This window comes from Bos indicus, chromosome 21 (assembly GCF_029378745.1).
Source record: "Bos indicus isolate NIAB-ARS_2022 breed Sahiwal x Tharparkar chromosome 21, NIAB-ARS_B.indTharparkar_mat_pri_1.0, whole genome shotgun sequence".
Classification (NCBI taxonomy): Eukaryota; Metazoa; Chordata; class Mammalia; order Artiodactyla; family Bovidae; genus Bos; species Bos indicus.
Window position 1 is genome coordinate 48,163,480 of NC_091780.1, and position 19,641 is coordinate 48,183,120.

A 19,641-nucleotide genomic window follows, 5' to 3' on the forward strand; every position below is an offset into this window, starting at 1 on the left:
CCGGGAAATAGTTTCTATACACTAAACTTTTTTAGTGTAGTTTGGTTTTGGAAGTGTGATTTTTGTATAAAGCTTTCCTCTAGGGTTTCTGAACCTGGGATGTTTTTACCATTAGGAAATAAGTGGGTAGCCAATGCATATTAATTTTACTGGAGAAGTGTCAGAGGGAGAGAGGAGGGAGAAAGTTAAGCGATGTAAGTGGAAAGTAATTTATTATTATTATTTAAAAATGTTTATTGACTTATTTATTACTTGGCTGCACTGGGTCTTAGCTGAGGCATGTTGTGGTGCTTGGACTTCTCTGGTTGTGGCTAGCAGACTCAGTAATTGGGGAACGTGGGCTTAGTTACCCTGTGGTATGTGGGATCTTGTTTCCTGACCTGGGATCAAACCTGCAGCCCCTGGACTGGAAGGCAGATCAGGGAAGTCCCCTGGAAAGCAATTTAGACATAAAAATACAGCAAAGTCATGGATAGAACTTGAAAAATTCACATGAATCTTTAAAGGGAGACATCTCTCCCTTTGGGGTGGCTGCTCTGGGATGTGCCATAGACCCACAAGGGTTAGCATCTAGCCTCCTCTGTTGCTGGGCACTGGGGGACTGCAGCAGCCTCCAGTAGCACAGGGATGCAGCATCCGAGGCTCCCTTCATAGTGGGTGTCCGTGAGCCCATTTTACAGATGGGGAAACTTGGGTCCAGAAAGGTTAGATGGCCCACAGAGGCTCCACACTTAAGGGAGGAACCATAAGACAAACCCTGGCAACTGGAGGAATTTGAGAAACACTGTTTCTGGAATACCTTAAAATGAAAATACCTATAAAGTCAGATATAAAAGGCTGAAATTCCTCTTGTTTGGGTTTTTATTTTTTTAATTTTGATGTAATGCACATTTGCCTAGCCTGATGAGTAATTCATTTCTCAAAGTCCTTTCAACGATACGTGTATTTTTATTTGATGTTTTAAGTGCCATCTTCATATCTACTTGGATCCGTTCTATGCTATATAAACTATGTGGGATAATAAAAACACATAAGTGATTACTCAAGTGACAGGACCGCTTCTAAATGCTCTACATATATTAGCTCTTTAATTATGATAACCACCCCGTAAAATTATTATGATTAACACGCCCATTTTATAGATGGGAAAGCGGAAGCAGAGGGAGATGAGGTAATTTGCTTAAAGTCACATCAATTAAGCAGTTGAACACTCTGACTCCAGGGCGTCTGTTCTTCCCTCCGACTTTAAGCCATGTGAGGGAAGACAGATACTGAGGCCCTGCCCTGTTCAGAGGAGTTACCTGTCAGCAGCATGCAGGTTTTGGGGAGATCTGTGCCCCAGGAACTCAGGCTTTTGGCACCCAGAAATAATATGGTTTCTTGAGGAACTCCATGTTTTATCTTCTGTTTGGAGTACCCTAGACCCAAAGTAAGCATCTCAATTTTGTTTTAAAATAAGACTAAAGGATAAAATTCAACCTTAAAACCTAGTCATTTTGCTCACTATGCTCTAGGGCTGTAGCTTCTTTGGAGCCATAACTTTTATTTTCTGGAGATTAAGTCTCTCTGAGATTTATCCCTGGAAGTTTACAGGAAAACGGAAGGACCCTTTGAGAGGAAATGACTCTTGTCTCTTAAACAGGACAAGGCTTTCAGAGTAATTTCTGCCATTCAGCTCTCCTGTGATCCACAAGCAATAAATGACTGTCTTTTGAAAATGGCAATGGCTTATCGAATTCTTGGGCATCAGGCAAAGAACTTGAGCGATTTCTCTACACTTGTAATGTCAAGAGGAGTCATCCTCAGAGACCTTTGTTATAAAAGAGGAATTGTTTATGGCTATTGAAAAATCCCGGTGGAACTGTCCATCACACTTTATGAAATGTGCAAGTTACGTAGGTATCAGCTTTCTGGATCTCATTTTCTTTCCAGAGCATTCAGAATCAAACCCTTTCCTTGCTGCTTTCATACTGATAGACACAGAGCTGTTTCCTTTTTCTTCCTTTCCTGTTTTTGTTGACTCTCTCCACATACTTTTTTCTTTCCTTCATCTCCTGTTTTGAGATCATACTCTTAACTCACAGCTTCTCAAAATGGGGTGTATAGTCCACCTGGGTCAGAATAGGCTTGAATGCTTATTAAAAATGTGTATTTCAGGTCATTTCTCAATTGTACTAAAGCAGATTCTCTGCTGCTGCTGCTGCTGCTAAGTTGCTTCAGTCGTGTCCGACTCTGTGCAACCCCATAGACGGCAGCCCATCAGGCTCCCCCGTCCCTGGGATTCTCAAGACAAGAACACTGGAGTGGGTTGCCATTTCCTTCTCCAATGCATGAAAGTGAAGAGTGAAAGTGAAGTCACTCAGTCGTGTCGGACTTAGTGACCCCATGGACTGCAGCCCACCAGGCTCCTCCGTCCATGACATTTTCCAGGCAAGAGTACTGGAGTGGGGTGCCATTGCCTTCTCCGAAGCAGATTCTCTAGGAAGCAACAAAGAACTCTACATTTCAATAGGCTCCTGAGAGATTCCTAACCACACTGAAACAAAGATCTAGTCCAGGGAGTTTCCAGCTTAATTATGGAAGGCTTATTACAACAGATTTCTAGGGCCTGGTCTGGAGTTTCTGATTCAGGAGGTCCTGGGTGGGGACTGAGAACTTGCATTTCTGTGGAGTTTCTGGGGGTGCTAATGCTGCTGGTTTGGAAACCCCACTTTGTGAATTCCAGAGGTTGAGAAGCTGCAGTCTAATCTTGGAATCTTTTAATAAAACTTGCTTTCAGGCATTTTGGTTGTAGAAATTAAAATGTTAACCAAACCCCCAAAATGTGTCTCTGTACCTCTGTGGGGCCGTTCCTCACTTTCCACATCACCTGTTCACCCAGCTCATCCTTCAGAGGGTGATTCCTACCCGCTTAGGAAGGCCTGAGTCACACAACTGTGAGTCATCTCTCCAGCCCCTGCTTTTCACTTGTTCAAGGACACCGGCTCCCTTCTCCATGGGTATACAGTTTGTGTTTGAGGGAAGATGTTTCATCTTTCCTACTGTACAGGTAACTCCTTAAATACAAAGTCTGTGCCCTTTCTTTGTTTTGCTTCACGGGGGTGCTTTCTTGACATGCAACAGATGTTTGATTAATGAATGAATGTTTCAGTGGGAGAAGGATATATTTAATTCCTTTACGTTAGAGCCAGACTGGTTTATGTTTTATATTTTCCATTTGAAGGATCTGTCTTCACAACAGTGACAGTTATTCTTTAATTTAGCTCAGAAGGTAGGTCGTGTTTGCGATAAGCATCTTTATAGTAAGATATTAACATTCAAGGAACACTCTAGTAAGGTGCTGAGGCTTTTTTACTGGTTTCCTAGAAATAATCCTCTACTCTGGCTACAGAAACTGCAGTTCCTGGATCAACAATATTGGTCTCACCTGGGAATGTATTAGAAACCCAGGATCTTGGGGTTCACCCCAGAATCAGAATCTACAGGTGTTTTGTCTCTGCATTCAAATTTGAGAAGCACTGCATTACTCAAAAGAATTTCCTTCTGATTGAAAAAAAGAGTACTTAAAAAAAGTGACAAGTCAGTGCTGGAATTTTTGTTATTGGTGATTGTAAGTTTGTTTAAAAAGTCTTTTTTTTTTTTTTTTTAAACTAGATGCCCTTGTGGTAAATGGGAGCTCTGCTGTGGGTTTGTAACCATCATCAAAGGTTCTTATTAAATGGACTTCATGTTGTGCTAGATACTATTAAACAAAAGTAATGAATCTGAGATTTACCACAAAACGACACATCATTGATGTGGTTAAGCACCTATTGAGACACAATTAAACACATGAACCATAAAGATGCAGCATCAGTACAACATGAGTGAGTTTGTTTTTGAAGTTTTAGTTATTATTCACCCCCTATTAGCCAAAGTCTTTGATTTGAGAGTTTTCAGAACAAGCTTTTTTTTTTTTTTTTTTTAGCTATTTGGATATAGAGATTTGGTATTAAACAGTAAGCTGCCATAATAAAGGCATCTTCTCTTTGACTTTCATTTATAGTATAACTCATGTAAATGAGTCAGGCATCAAAGGCAAAAACAGTCTTAAATAAATTGTCAAAAGTAAGGGAAAGTGTTTAGGTGCTTGTATTAAAATGTTTGCTCATAATTTAGGGTTCAAAGTTTGTTATAATTATCCAAATACAAAAACATTCATTTAGCTTATTTGAGATTACTGGATTTACAATTGATTTTCCTGCTCCCTTGGAAATAGATTATGCAATATTTAATGTGCGAGGTTTCCATGGGATATGAACTTTCTTGGTTAACAAGGTCTCTTTCCTTTTATGACAGTTATGATTCTCAAAAGATGCTCGTTAGTAAGGTCAGAGTGGCTGCTCTGAAAATGTGCTCAGTAATGGATGAGCAGATCAGCAAGGCTATTGAAGGAGTTTCTGAGCTTTATATGTCTTTTTCATTACTGTGCTCTTTTTAATTTCTCTGGGAGGTTTTGTGTGACATAATTTAACCAAAGAACAGTGTCATCAAGAAGCTATTTAGGATATGGATTACAATGCTGGTTGTAAACATTCTGCCCTCCCAGGCCTGAGAATATTAGAACAACGGAATATAGCAGTTAATTATAAAAAATCTTTTTCCATTTTATGTATTATAGTATTTGGATGAATTATTTCTTTACCATTGAAGACTTTACTTTTAAAGTCTGCTGCTGCTGCTGCTGCTAAGTCGCTTCAGTCATGTCCGACTGTGTGCGACCCCATAGATGGCAACACACCAGGCTCCCCTGTCCCTGGGATTCTCCAGGCAAGAACACTGGAGTGGGTTGCCATTTCCTTCTCCAATGCATGAAACTGAAAAGTGAAAGTGAAGTCGCTCAGTTGTGTCTGACTCTTTGCAACCCCATGGACCACAGCCTACCAGGCTCCTCTGTCCATGGGATTTTCCAGGCAAGAGTACTGGAGTGGGTTGCCATTGCCTTCTCCACTTTTAAAGTCTACTAACTAGTTATATCCTCACTGTTAAACTTCTAGCATACGATTAATATATTATTCATAATGATTTTGTTTCACTGATGTTTTTATTGGAAACTGTGGGATTGAAAACACCCAATGGGTGCTACTATTTCAAAATACAGTATGACCATGGTTATTATGAGCAGAATGTGATAATACATCTCTTCTTAATGGGAGAATTAAAACATCTCCAAATCCCATATGCACTTTTCTAAGTTACATGAAAATTAGCATTGTAAACAGTCAAATCACTTGTAAGCTATATTTCCCCATGGGGAACCCCGCTTTGTCACTCTGCTTCCTCTCCTCAATATAAAAAAAATAAGTCCTGAATTCAGTAGTAGACAGCATAGCATAGAGAAGGCATTTGATACATAGTTATAGAAATAAGTAACTTAATATTGGAGAAATTTGACCTCTCAAAACAAAAAATGGAATTTAAAACATGAACATAGATGTCAGTAAATTCACAGCAAAAAGTCAGAACTTACTGCCAGGATATAGAATGTAATCATGTATGTCTCATAGCAGTAATAGTCAAGTGACGTGCAAACCACATTAATATTAATGTGGTTTAAAGTTCACAATAATAAACTTCTGCATAAATACATATAAGTTCCTTGATCTCACCCTGTGTCAGTTTTCTAAATCGAAGCAAATTTGAAGTAAGATACGTTTGTTCCCAGAGATGAAATATTTTAAAAGACTAGGGCAATTTTTTTTTTCTGAAGTGCATATCTGGACTAAGGTTTAGAATTGCATGTCTGGAAAAAACTATTCATAATCTGCTTTTCTCTCCTTTTCTTTTATTTTTGCATGTATTTATTTTGGCCAGCTGGCGAGACAGATCTTTTTCAGGGGCTCAGCCTTCCAGTCTGAGTGTGATTGTCCAAAACTAATCTTTGGATCAAATTCCCGTCTTACTCGCTCTGGTGTCTGAACAGTGTTGATGTCACGGGGGCATGGCGATCCAGTTGTCTGTCCCAAATGCCTGGTGATGTGCCAAGTAAAGAGCTTAGCTAGGAGGCCACAGGCTACCCTGCCTCACGAGGGGAAAGAGGTTGCCATACAGTCCTTGGGCAGCCTGTCTCATCTTTGCATCTCCTATGTCAGCTGATTACTAGGAAAGTAGACACAGGGGTCCCCAGAAAAAAAAATGGCTCCCCTTCCTAGCATGGTTGTCACCTTGTCTGGTTTTGTCCATCCATCTATGGGCTCACAAAAGGTTAGTTCAGGGAGGCAGGGCTGGAAAGTTATTCTTGCTCTGGCTTTGTTATTCCCCCATGGCACTGGTTCTGGGGGAAATGTAAAATTTGGTTCCATTAAAGGTGGAATTTGTTCTAATGAGGTTTCAAGATTTGGGGCTTACTTTGGGCCCTGTTCATCCTAGTCAGTCGTAGAGATGACCTTCCTTCTCAGAGATTCTGCAGTTCCAGACCTAGGCATCCCCTGAGAAAGCCAGGTGCCATCCACTGCCTGGGAAGCAACGCTCCCTTGGAGTTGGAGAGGCTGAATGTGGGGCTTTTCACTTTTTCGTCAACTGTAGCTTTGGAACATGAGCTGCAGGAGGTTTACTAGGTTCTGTGATAACATCGTGGACCTGAATTCGAGCAAACTCTGGAAGATAGTGGAGGACGGAGGAGCCTGGTGGGCCATAGTCCATGGGGTTACAGAGTTGGACACAACTTAGTGATCGAACAACACAAATACCTCACTCTCTCGTAATCTTGAATGTGGGTATCTCAGATAATGTGGTCATAAAATATTCTATGATCAAATCCCTTGAGCACCTTGCTCTCCTTCCTTCCATTGTGGTCCTTTACAGACTAAATGGCCACTTTCATCTTTCCCTACTTGAGATAGATGAGGCATCATGGTTTGTAGAAAGGCAATAGATCTGGTTGTCAGCTAGGTTTTCTAGTCTTGTCTCTACCAGTTGTGTCAGTTCAGCTGCTCTGAGCCTGTTTTTAGGATTGGGTCTTCAAGTCCCATCTAGCCTTTGAAGGCCTATGGATTTGATGAGAATAGAATTACCTGCTCAGCCTACCCAAATGGGTTGTTGTGGGAATTAAAGGAGATCATATTTATGAAACCACTTTGTAAATCCTCTACAAAAGATTAAGGAATGTGATACTATTAATTCCTTCTGAAGAATCAAAATAGCTTGCAATTTATTTCTAATCTTCAAGACTGTGTATGTATCTTTTGTATTTGGTCTTTAATGATGTGCACCGTAATGCAAGACAAATGAACAGACTAATCTCTTTCCCCCTAGATGTTACTCCAAGTCATTCTAAAGCAAGAAGTTGGAGTGAGGAACTTTTTTTTTTTTTTTTTTTAAACAGAGGTCAAATTAATCGCAGGTACACAGGGTTCTGGACTTTTTTCCTACTCCTTTCAAAGTTCTGAGAAGCAGGTGAGTTTACTGTTTCACTCCAGAGATTGCTTAAACAGAGCTGGGGACTCAACATAGTATCTCACCCATGTGGAGAGAAAAGTGCTGTAGTTCAGGACAACCCATAACTGGGGGCCAGTGGGTGGCAATGGCAGAAAGTATACACTCAGAGACCCCAGAAAAATGATGATATGGTTTGTACCTGGCTGTCACTGTTGAGACACAGCAGCGTTAAACTAGGTCATCTCTCCAGTTGTGATAGTAAAAGAATATTTCCCATTGTTCCAACTCACAGGGTGGTGTAGAAGCTAAAATACTCCAAGTATTTTATATATCTCTAGCTTATCTATCTATCTGTCCCTATAATTGGATGCAGCTTTAGAGTACTATAGGAAAAATGGGAGTCCTCTTTAAGGGTACTGAACTGAATTCTTCATGCACAGTGGTTCTCTTTCCAGTTAGCCTGTATGCTCTTTGAGGACAGAACTATATCTTAGACTCTTTTCATATTATCTCTCCTACTTTAACACTGTCAGACCCAACCCTTGATCTACAGCAGGTACTTGATAACTTCTATAGATGAAGAGAGGGATGCTCAGACAGAGAGGGAGGAGCCTTGAGATAGGAGGCCCCGTTCTTACTCTGACCTTCTTTTATGTCCTTGAGTTTTGAGCATATGGTTAAAGTTAAAGCTTAAGCTTGGTAAGGTTAAGCACTGTCCTTATGACTACTAATGAAACCTGGGAAGGTGTGCAGAGTGCTCCAGGCAGGTGAATCCCAAAGAAATTGCCTACCTTCTGCCCACTCTTCCATGTGGTGAATTCTAGATCACTTCAAGATGCTAGCCTATTAGAAGGAGGAGTCTTCAAAACTGACTTTTAAAAAATCAGGCTTCTGGAGAGTGGTGCAGATCAAAGGAAGGGGACCAGCAGTGTTTATAATGGTGTTGAAATTTAATTTCAATGCTGACCTTTTATTTGACATTTTAGATGATGCTATGGATATGCTCAGTTATTTGTTCTTAACATATTTTCCATCATTTGAGGGCACTAATCTACTTATATTCAAAGTCAGTAAAAGAATAAAGTAAACTTTGGGCTTAAAAATACCTTTTGGAAAAAAGCGTTCATTCACAATAGTAGCAAAATATGCAATGCATATGAATTATCTTAAGCAATATTTAAGACTATGAAAAGGCATAAAACTACAAAAAGGTAGAAGAAAATATGGGAAAGGAAAATCATGTTCCTAGATGAGAAGAGTTCTGTGTATATGCGCACATGTGCTAATTTCCCCAAATGTATGAAGTTACAAATTCTGTTAGGACTTAACAACACATTTCTAAAGTTCATCTGGGGCTTCCCTGGTGGCTTAGATGACAAAGAATCTGCCTGCAATGCAGGAGACCAGGGTTTGATCCCTGGGTCAGGAAGATCCCCTAGAGAAGGGAATGGCAACCCTGTCTAATATTCTGGCCTGGAGAATTCCATGGACAGAGGAGACTGGTGGGCTACAAGCCATGGGTTCACAAAGAGTCAGACACAGAGGAAGACAACAGAATGGTAAAGACTAAAGATCTCTTCAAGAAAATTGGAGACATCTAGGGGACATTTCATGCACAATAAAGGATATAAATGGGCACAATAAAGGATATAAATGGCAAGGACCTAACAGAAGCAGAAGAGATTAAGAAGAGGACAAGAATACCAAGAAGAACTATAAAAAAAAGGTCTTAATGACCTAGATAACCAATGGTGTGGTCATTCACCTAGAGCCAGACATTCTGGAGTGTGAAGTCAGCTGGGTTTAGGAAGCATTGCTGCTGCTGCTGCTGCTAAGTCGCTTCAGTCATGTCCAACTCTGTGCGACCCCGAAGACGGCAGCCCACCAGGCTCCCCTGTCCCTGGGATTCTCCAGGCAAGAACACTGAAGTGGGTTGCCATTCCTTCTCCAATGCATGAAAGTGAAAAGTGAAAGTGAAGTTGCTCAGTCGTGTCCGACTCTTAGCGACCCCTGGACTGCAGCCCATCAGGCTCCTCCACCCATGGGATTCTCCAGGCAAGAGGACTGGAGTGGGGTGCCATTGCCTTCTCCTAGGAAGCATTATTACAAACAAACTAGCGGAGGTGATGGAATTCCAACAGAGCTATTTCAAATCCTAAAAGATAATTCTATTAAAATGCTGCACTCAATATGCCAGCAAGTTTTATGCCAGCAATAGAGAAAACAACAGTGGCCACAGAACTGGAAAAGGTCAGTTTTCATTCCAATTCCAAAGAAAGGCAACACCAAAGAATGTTCAAACTACTGTACAATTGCCCTCATTTCATGTGCTAGCAAGGTAATGCTCAAAATCCTTCAAGCTAGACTTCAACGGTATGTGAACTGAGAACTTCCAGATGTACAACTGGATTTAGAAAAAGCAGAGGAACCAGAGATCAAATTGCCAACATCTCTTGTATCATAGAGAAACCAAGGGAATTACAGAAAGTCATCTACTGCTTCATTGACTACACTAAAGCCTTTGACTGTGTGGATCACAACAAGCTGTGGAAAAAAGAGATGGGAATAACAGACCACCTTACCTGTCTCTTGAGAAACCTGTATGCAGGTCAAGAAGTAGCAGTTAGAACTAGACATGTAACAATAGACTGGTTCCAAATTGGGAAAGGAGTACATCAATGCTGTATATTGTCACCCTGCTTATTTAACTTATATGTAAAGTACATCATGTGAAATGCCAAGTCTGGATGAACCACAAGCTGGAATCAAGATTTCCAGGAGAAATATCAACAACCTCAGATATGAAGATGATACTACTCTAATGTAAGAAAGTGAAGAACTAAACAGCTTCTTGAAGAGGGTGAAAGAGGAGAATGAAAAAGCTGGCTTAAAGCTCAACATTCAAAAAACTAAGATCATGGCATCTGGTTCCATCACTTCATGGCAAATAGATGGGGAAACAGTGGAAACAGTCAAAGACTTTATTTTCTTGGGCTCCAAAAATCACTGGGGACAGTGACTGCAGCCATGAAATTAAAAGATGCTTGCTCCTTGGGAGAAAAGCTATGACATATCTAGACAGCATATTAAAAAGCAGAGACATTGCTTTGTCAACAGAGATCGTTACGGTAAAAGCTATGGTTTTTCCAGTACGGATGTGAGAGTTGGACCATAAAGAAGGCTGAGTGCCAAATAATTGATGCTTTTGAACTATGCTGTTGGATAAGACTCTTGAGAGTTCCTTGGACATCAAGGAGATCAAACTAGTCAATCCTGAAGGACATCAACCCTGAATATTCATTGGAAGGACTCATGCTGAAGCTGAAGCTCCAGTACTGTGGCCACCTGATGCAAAGAGCTGACTCACTGGAAAAAAACCCTGATGCTAGGAAAGACTGAGGGCAGGAGAAGAAGGGGAGACAGAGAATGAGATGGTTGTATGGCATCACCAACTCAATAGACATGAGTTTAAGCAAACTCCAGAAGATAGTGAAGGACAGGGAAGCCTGACATGCTGCACTCCACACAATTGCAGAGTCATACATGACTTAGTGACTGAACAACAACAAAGTTCATCTGGAAGAATAAATTGATGATGTTGGTGAAAGTTTAAAAACTTGAGAAGATTAAAATCTATGAGGCTGTGGAGCAATGGAAACTCTTATACACTGCTAGTAGCAAAGTAAATTGATCACCACTCTGGAGAGCAGCATGAGGCCACTCAATATAAAGTTGAAGAGTATAAATCCCAGAACTCAGATCAGTGTATATCCTCAAGAAATATCTACATATATATGTATAACAGGACAAGAATGTTCATAGCAAAAGAAACCACATAAAACTTCGCTCAAAAAATAATGGATAAATAATTTAAATGATACATCCCATTCACACCATGGAGTGTATTTGGAAACAATGAAAAGGAAAGACTACAGCTACACATATCAGTTGCACAAACTTCACCAACATACTGTTGAACGCTGTCAATGTTAAGCAAGTTTAGACATGGGTATACATAGTAAGGATACATGCCTTATATAGATAGAAATACTCTATATGCCTTCTAAAGTGAAGTGAAAGTCGTTCAGTCATGTCCAACTCTTTGCGACCCCATGGACCATACAGTCCATGGAATTCTCTAGGCCAGAATACTGGAGTGGGTAGCCTTTCCCTTCTCCAGGGGATCTTCCCAACCCAGGGATCAAACCCAGATCTCCCACATTGCAGGCAAATTCTTACCAGCTGAGCCACAAGGGAGGCCCAAGAATACCAGAGTGGGTAGCCTATCTCTTCTCTAGAGGATCTTCCCGACCGAGGAATCAAATCAGGGTCTCCTGCATTGCAGGTGGATTCTTTACCAACTGAGCTATGAGGGAAGCCCATATGCCTTCTAAAATGGTTTAAAATTTCCTAATATCTTGAAAAATGTTAGAGGATAAATAGGCAGAACTAGCACAAAAATTCTATTGGAACAAAACAAACCAATCATGAGGCCCTCACTACACCATATCTGACATTACGAGGTGTTACAATGCTAAAATAAAATAGAAAAAATAGAAAAGAAAAAAGTCCTCAAACTGGTTTGTTTATCTATTTAAAAAAATGGGTGCATAGTTAAATAGGGGAAACAGTGAAAAGAGAATGAACTTTTTACCAAACAATGTGGGTCATCGAGACTGCTTGCAAAACACACAAGGACAAACAACTGCTTTACCACCACATGCCAAAATAAATTCCAAATAGATTTTAAAAAGTTGAAAATTCAAATGTAAATTCATAAGAATAGTATAAAAATTTGAATATTATGTAATTTTGAGTGTGCTAGATTTTCTGAATCTGACAGGTCCAGAAATCATGAAAGAGAAAGATGGATAGATATGACCATATGAAAAATTAACTGTATATAAAAAATACTATAAAAATTATAAAGGAGAACATACTAAAATATATTTGTAAAATATATAAATATTTGTTAAACATAAAATGAGCCCCATTCTCCATAAAAAACCCCAAACATATGAATTTTAAAATGGGCAAAGAATATAACTCAAAAGGAAGAAAATGCATGAATAATATGCATTATAATTACTCAAAAAAATTAGTATTACTATCTAGTGTTCAAGAAAATGGCCACTTTCATTCATTGTGAGAGGGCAGTTAAATTGGTCTAAGTTTTCTGGATTATTTGTCAGTATTCATCAAAGCCATATGCCTATCCTTTGACCTAGAAATTAGACTTTTATAAATGTGTCAGAAATGATTAGAAATGTAAGCAGATATTTAGACAGCATGCCCATAAACATTCTACTTTTAAAAGGAAAAAATTGGAAACATTTTAAATCGATAAAATCATATAGGTTAAATGAGTTATTGTCTATACAATCAAATGTTATTTCTCTATTAAAAACTATATCATAGCTTAATTTTATAACTATAAGAATATATACAACATCATATTAATAATAGTCATCATCTTTGAATGGTGGGATTAAGGTATTAAACAGTTTTCTTTACATTTCCTAAATTTTTTTTCTACATTTTTGTAGAAAAAAGATGTACTTTCTACATTTCTGAAAAGAGAACAAATTACATTGAATTTTTAAAGTCTCTTCAAAATTTTGAAACTATAAAGCAATTCTGAAATTAAAAGCAAATATTCATAAACTGCAGCAGGAGTCATGGAAGCATTTTCTATAAATACAGATTATTACTTTTGATTACAACTAACAGGCTCAGATATGCAGATGACACCACCCTTATGGCAGAAAGTGAAGAGGAACTAAAAAGCCTCTTGATGAAAGTGAAAGAGGAGAGTGAAAAAGTTGGCTTAAAGCTCAACATTCAGAAAACTAAGATCATGGCATCTGGTCCCATCACTTCATGGCAAATAAATGGGGAAACAGTGGAAACAGTGGCAGACTTTATTTTTGGGGCTCTAAAATTACTGCAGATGGTGATTGCAGCCATGAAATTAAAAGACGCTTACTCCTTGGAAGGAAAGTTATGACCAACCTAGATAGCATATTCAAAAGCAGAGATATTACTTTGCCAACAAAGGTCTGTCTAGTCAAGGCTATGGTTTTTCCACTGGTCATGTATGGATGTGAGAGTTGGACTGTGAAGAAAGCTGAGCACCGAAGAATTGATGCTTTTGAACTGTGGTGTTGGAGAAGACTCTTAAGAGTCCCTTGGACTGCAAGGAGATCCAACCAGTCCATACTAAAGGAGATCAGTCCTGGGTGTTCATTGGAAGGACTGATGCTGAAGCTGAAACTCCAATACTTTGGCCACCTCATGTGAAGAGTTGACTCATTTGAAAACACCCTGATGCTGGGAGAGATTGGGGGTAGGAGGATAAGGGAATGACAGAGGATGAGATGGCTGGATGGCATCACTGACTTGATGCACATGAGTTTGGGTAAACTCCGGAGTTGGTGATGGACAGGGAGGCCTGGCGTGCTGCGATTGATAGGGTCACAGAGTCGGACACGACTGAGTGACTGAACTGAACTGAACAGGTCCTGGGTTGATTTCATGGAGTTAAGACCGTTATTCCCATTTCATATTCTAAAATGTGCAAAATAAAGCATATTGAGTTTATCACATATTTAATGCCTCGTAATAGACTCTCAATATCTATGGGCTATTACTATTATTTTTACATAATAAGGAAAATACTCCCGTAGAAAAAGATGTTTTCACGAGTTTTCAGGAATGAGGGTGTGCATTAACGACTTTATAAATTACTTGAGGAAATTAAGAATACTTGCATGGGGACCGTGGGCTATGAAAGAAGCTCCCTCTCCCAGAGGCGAGAGACTGTGGGGCAGCCAGAAGGCCTTCCTGGAGGACACGCCTCTTGTTGGTAAGGCTGGCTGAGAACCATTCTCTACATAATAATTATTCACCATGCCAGCCCTATCCCTCCTTCCAGCCGATGGACGTTCCTAATTATGATTGACATAAGCTATTCAAGAGCTTTTACTCCCTGAGCCTACAGAAAGCTGGTAGCCTGAAACGGTGTTCTGGGCAGTACAAAAAAAAAAAGTTTAGGACTGAAAGCTGATGAACCATCTTCTTGCTTGTATATACTACTGAATATTATTGCAACAGGAATTAATGTAAAGTTTCATCATAAATCTGGCGCTGTATTCAATACTTTTCTTGGCTACTAAAATAAATATTAATTTTCCTGAAGTAATCATCAAATCTCTCCTGCTAAGGAATCTTTGATGAGTTCTCAGTTCCCTTGACCTGGGGCACTCAGTCCTCCATTTCCTGACAATCCCACTTTTCTGACCACAATTTTCTCTATTTCCTTTCCTGTACACTAACTGCCCAGACAATGGAACCACCTGCTTTTATTTTCAAGCATGTGCACCCTTTCCCTTCTCAATACCATCACTCAGATTATTTGTCTTTGAGAATATGTTCTCCATTGCCTTTGCACTCCCTAATTTCACCTCAACCCTTAGCTCCTATACAAAAATCTTTCCAAATTCTTCCAGCACAGAAATCATCTCTCTCTACCACCTGGCCAGTGCAGACTTTATCTGTGACTGTATAATGACCCATTTCTAATCTGTATTATGGAGATTTGTGTGCTTATAGCAGTGATTAGTGAAAGCTTTTAGATGGCCAAACTGAAGTCTAATTATTTTTGTTTTACAAAGCACTTTAATCCAGTGCCTTGAAATATAAACATGTGTTGAGTGAATGAATGAGTGAATGAATGAAATGCCTAAACGTGGCCCAGGCACTGTATCTCTGAGTTCCTCTGTGTGTAGTGGAGGCAACAGCTGGTGGTTAACAGGATAGCACAAACTTTTGGTCCTGGTCTCCATCGCTGTGTGGGCTTCTACTTAGGTTCCCTTACACTCTCACAGCAGGGCTTACCTGATGGCCCTAGTGGTAAAGAACCCACCTGCCAAGGCAGGAGATGTTAGAGACAGGGGTTCGATCCCTGGGTTGGAAAGATCCCCTGGAGGGGCGAATGGCAATCCACTGCAGTATTCTTGCCTGGAGAATCCTATGGACAGAGGAGACTGGCAGACTACAGTTCATAGGGTCGAAAAGAGTCAGATGACTGAAGCGACTTAGCGCACACACAGAGTCCCACAGTCAGTTCTAGGGGTCCTTGGGTACTGTGTCAGGGGGATTCATGAACAAACCTTGGTGACTGTTATTTCAGTGGCTGCCATCTATTTCTCTAAAGCTCTGCCTTTGGTAACTTCTCTGCCAAAAGTTTCTGTTGCTGACTGAAGCCCTTTGGGGGAACCTCACCAATGTGGGTCCTGCAATGAGTCTCCATAATGTATCTCATCGTGGGCTTGATTGCAGCCAGGGCTGGCCTGCTCCTCTTTGCCCCAGCAACATGGTATCCCACCTGCCAGCTCCTTTCATTTATCCTTTATTATTATTATTTATCCTTCCCTTTTTATTATGAGATTTTTGTGCTCACAGTAAGGAGTCTGAAAAATAGAAAATACATCAGTCATCTATTTCACTAATCCCTACAGCATTTTAGAAGCAACTGGAGAATTCTACAATGAGCAATTCATTGAGAAACATCTGAGGAAGGAGGTTTACTAGAAACCATGTAAAGTGTGGCAGTCCTCTGCATGAGGAAAACGCTGACAGCCCCATCACCAGCCTCCATTGTGGCTTAAGCTATTGTTTTGCGTCTCTCCCGCACTGACGACGGCCACCCTTGGCACATTTGGAAACTCTGCCTTCAGGGCAGTCCCACAACTTCACTGAACGGAGTATAGCACTTGTCTCTTCAACACCCCAGTGAAGTAATGAACTATCATGGTGGTTGGGGGGTGATGGTAATGGGGAGACGGAGTCCCCCCTCTGCAGGTAGGTCACTACCAAAAGGCCTCGTTCTCCTCTACGACAAAGACAGTGGACCCTTTACTGTTTGCACTTCATTTCCCTTGAGCTGCTGCCCTCTCTCCTACGCTGGCAAGTGTATGTGTTTGGCAGGGAGGTTGGCAAGCATTTCACAAGACGGTAAAGGTTAAGGTACGGTGGAGGTTGTTTAGTGCAGAATTGTAAATATTTGGCAAGGGTTTGTGGAGCTGCTTCTTTTGATACCTCTAATCCACCGAGACAGAAATAACTTCAAAGACATGCCTGGTCTGACTTGGTCCTCAACCAAAGGAAAAGATCAGCTACTGCTCAAGTATGTTTTCACTCACAGCCAGGCAGCCTGCCTTAGCAGGCGTCCTGGAGGATGAATCATCAGTTAATTGTCTCTGGGCACTTGTACCTCAACAGGGCAGGAGTGGAGCTGCATGAATAAATGTGAAGGAGCTTTTAGTTTACACCGTTCCATGCCGTCAACAGCGGAACGAGAAGTGAGGTTTGCAGTCTGTTCAGAAGGATGGGCTGAGCCAGCTCCCCTGCCCAGAGCGCGGCAGGCTTCACTCGGTGTGGCTGAAGTGGCTGGAGAGCAGGGAAGTCACTCTACCTTTTGGGCTTCTCAAGAGATTTCAGAACCTCGGGATGTCCAAATATTCCTGTGAGGTATGGGTGTCTGAGGACGAGAAGAGAGGAGAGGGAATGGGAAGCTATCCTACAATTACAAGTGGGTTTTGGGAGTTCTGCTACGTATTTTTTTCATATTTTAAATTTCTGTAAGCAACTACTGTAGAATTGAGGTCCTTGATTTTCTTCCATCTCCAAATTTTACCCTCATTTTCATCTTATAGAGTCTTATTTGTTCCCCAAAGCAACATCACCAACAGACAGGAGTGACAAGAACACATATTGCCATCTCTAGGGAGAAAATGGAATACATGACCGTGTCTGGTTAGTGAACACTCAGAAGTGATCAGAGACATTTTTGCCTCTTCTATTCTTCCCAACATCACATAACAATTTAACTCCTATCATTACTGCTAATCTCTATAGCCAATACTAGGCATGTGCTTGCTAAGTCGCTCCAGTCGTGTCCAGCTCTTTGAGACCCCATGGACTGTAGCCCGCCAGGTTCCTCTGTCCATGGGATTCTCCAGGCAAGAATACTGGAGTGGGTTCCCATTTCCTCTTCCAGGGGATCTTCCCCACCCAGGGATCGAACCCACATCTCATTATGTCTCCTGCATTGGCAGGCTGGTTCTTTACCACTAGAGCTCCCTGGGAAGCCCATCGGGAAGAAGTACCTGACACTAGGTACTTATGTCTTAATGTTAACATCATATAATTGGCAGCTGAAGAGGCTTTCAGAAATTTTGGAAGCTCTTGGGTTGAGATCAGCTTCTTCCTCAGCCAGTGCTTCCTGGATGTGAAGTTGAAGTTTGAGGCCTGACTGCAGCCTCCCAGCCACTTTCCGAGAAGAATCATTACCTGCGGGACTCTCACAGATACTCAGTAGAAAAAGCACTGATCCTGCCTTGGAGCTCATAGGAGACAGGGGGAAGTGTGAAATTATGGATGTTGATGCAAGAAATGTTTCATCAAGGAGGATGGGACCAGATTTATATCTCTGAGTTTAAGGAAAAAAAGATTTGAAGTAAGTCTGTGTGATTTAACAAAAAAGGCAAATGGATCAAAGGCTGGTATAATCGATGTATGCTGGGAGTTTGAGTTCAGAGAATAAAATCGTCAGTCAGATTGCTCCAAAAGGACGTCATGAATTAAAAATGAGACTTGAGCTGGTTTTCGAAGGATGTATCTGGGGACTGTAGTCTGGGAAATACATATATGTCTGTGGGGGTGGCACAGAGCAGCCAGCTGTTCACCAACCCCGTGTCCTCTTCTTTCCGGACATGCTACTGGGTTATATCAGATGCTGTTATGTGACTCAGTTCTGCTATGTGCTCCTCCATGCCTGACCTGTAATAACCTCCACTCATGAGTCTCCCTGTTGTCTCTTCCTCTGGAGTCACCCTGGAAACCACGTGTAAAGGATTGTAGGGCCACAAGATGGAAGGATCCCAAATCCCGGAATTATCACCTGGATGAGAACCACCTGCCAGGTAGGAATACATGTTTTGGATTTTAACTGAGCAAGGAATAAAGTTCTCTTGTATTAAGCCACTGACATTTTGTTTTATCTATTACAGCAAATAGTGTTATCTAGAAGTGAAAGACACATTTGTAGGGCAAGAAACAGATGCAAAAGTCCAGCAAGAAGGGCTGGAAATGGGAGTAATTAGAGCAAAGGGTAAAAACGTGAGTGGTGGCCAGTTTATGGAGGACATTATTTCCAAGAGGAAGTGCTTGCATTTTCATAACATTATTCTTCAAATTTGTCTTTTCACATTAAAAAAAAAAAAACACTTCACATTATTTAATTTTTTCTTACAACAGCCCTAAAAGTGAACGTCTTAGTCGCTCAGTTGTGTCCGTGTGTAGCCCACCAGGCTCTTCTGTCCATGGATTTCTCCAGGCAAGGATAACTGGAGTGGGTAGCCTTCCCTTCTCCAGGGGATCTTCCCAATCCAGGGATCGAGTCTGGATCTCCTGAATTGTAGGCAGATTCTTTACCATCTGAACCACCAGGGAAGCCCACAGTAGCCCTATGAAGCCTATATTAATATCACATTTTATAGATGATGAAATTTAGGCTTAAAGCAACTAAAGTTACAAAAGTTATTCAAGCATAGAACTAAGATTGGAACCGTGGTGATTGATTCCAAGGCTGCACTCTTTCTGTAACAGGCCTGATTCATACGGCCAATCAAACTTCAGAAATTGTTGCAAGCAGGTGATGTGCTCAAGATGGCATCTAAGGAGTTTTGTTTCCGAAGCAGCTTTTAGGATGAATTTACAGAGGAGTGATTCCAATTAGTGAACTTCTGAGTTCAGCCAGGGGCAAAGAAATAAGAAGCTGGAATCAAGATGATGGCAAATGCGAAGGAAAGGAAGGTCAGGGTGAAGCTTTAGAGGGAAAAATTCATTTGCAGGACCTGGTGCCTGGTGTGAGAGACAGTGAGACAGAATTTGACACTCTTGATACTCAAGTGTATCTTGGCATGCGTGTCAAATGGAGGGAAGGCCCTGGAGGAGTGAATTTGCATAGGGACGTTAATGTTCCTTGGGAGGAGGACACCTGTGCTCCTTTGGGTGATGGAGGAGGGGCATTTATTCCATTCCCAGGCTGTGGTCTATATCCCAGGTGGAGGGAGAGGAAGAAGGTAGAAGCAGTGACGATGTTTTCATGAGAGATTTTGTGAAACGGGGGGCACAAGTCAGGTAGTTTTTTTTTTTTTTCTC